This window comes from Polypterus senegalus, unplaced genomic scaffold, assembly GCF_016835505.1.
Source record: "Polypterus senegalus isolate Bchr_013 unplaced genomic scaffold, ASM1683550v1 scaffold_8549, whole genome shotgun sequence".
NCBI classification, from domain to species: Eukaryota; Metazoa; Chordata; class Cladistia; order Polypteriformes; family Polypteridae; genus Polypterus; species Polypterus senegalus.
Genome location: NW_024381205.1, coordinates 3952 through 5197, shown reverse-complemented (window position 1 = coordinate 5197; position 1246 = coordinate 3952). Strand labels below are relative to the sequence as shown.

Below are 1246 nucleotides of genomic sequence, written 5' to 3'. Positions count from 1 at the left end.
TAAAGTATGGGGGGCACCAGGCTGATTTTCTCAGGGTAATGACCATGGAGACAATATGAGTTCATGCAGTTCCATCTTCTCTCAATATCAAAGACTCCTGTGATCGATATGAGCTGAAGCATCACCTCAAGTGACCACAGGCTGAATTCTCAGGTAATGACCAGGAGAATGGGGCTGCTCACAATACCACTGAGACTGGTGAAGATCTGTCCTGCAGTTTACTAGAAGATCATAATGTGTAATTATATAGCATGTGCATTAATTACAGGTATATACAATCTGCTTTTGAGACAGATAGCTGAGCACCTGAGCAGGTCGAATTGTCTTCCTGAAGGAAGTATTCAGGTTGACAAGAACAGTAGTATCCTCCAATATAATTGTTGCAGTCATGAGAACACGTAGTAGTCTCTTCACATTCATCAATATCTTTAAATAAACAACAACCAAATTACAAATTTTCCAGAACATTCAGAACCTAAACATATTAAGACTTCTGCCCCATTTCTCACCAACAGCTGTATAGTATGCTGAGAACCCAATATGTCGTTTAGGATTGGAATAGTCACTCCGAAAACTCAGAGTCAGAGAACCAAACTGTGATTGAAGCTAGGGTTCACCTCAACTCTAAGAGCTTCATAGTCTTTTCTCCACACAGCGTTGCCAACAGCTCATCATCTGTAGAAACCTATATGGGGACCAAGAATATACATATGTTTATGCAACACTAAAGGACTAAAGGAATTCAGAACAAAGAAGAAGAACAACTGAAGGACAGCCAATGAAACAAGAAGAATATGGACCTATTCTATATTTTCTATAGGCAAGCAAATATTTAAAGGCTATCTTGTTCTATAGAGTGCCAGCCATATTTAAAAGAAATGCAAGCTATGCTGTAAAGTAAGTAAATAATTTTTCAGAATCATATGACCCATTCCAGAAAAATTGAAGTAAATGCTGTAAATGAAATTACAAAGACAAGATGAAGGGTTGGGTACCTCCTAGGTAAACCTGGTTTAATAGGTATGTCAATTAATGATAACAATGTGTTGAATAGAAATTCAAATAATGGTGAGTCTGTCATAGTAAAAACAGCAAGTCTTCTTAGGAGTAGATACCATTCACTGCCAGACATGGGGTCCTGACTGAAAGATGACTTCCAGGATTAATGACAATTATATGTAATCCAATTTGGAAAGGATGGGACTTCCAATCCGGAGGATAAAGAGCTTCAGTACTCTTCTCAAGT

General features: G+C 38.0%; 1 long non-coding RNA gene across 1 annotated transcript; it reads right to left on the bottom strand.

Moving 5' to 3' along the window:
- Nucleotides 1–152: 152 nt before the first annotated feature.
- Nucleotides 153–607, bottom strand: LOC120520513. The gene is made up of 3 exons (XR_005631860.1): nucleotides 510–607; nucleotides 307–426; nucleotides 153–221 (listed from the first exon to the last, which is right to left on the bottom strand). It is a non-coding gene; the product is annotated as an uncharacterized LOC120520513 (long non-coding RNA).
- Between the last annotated feature and the right edge of the window lie 639 nt (nucleotides 608–1246).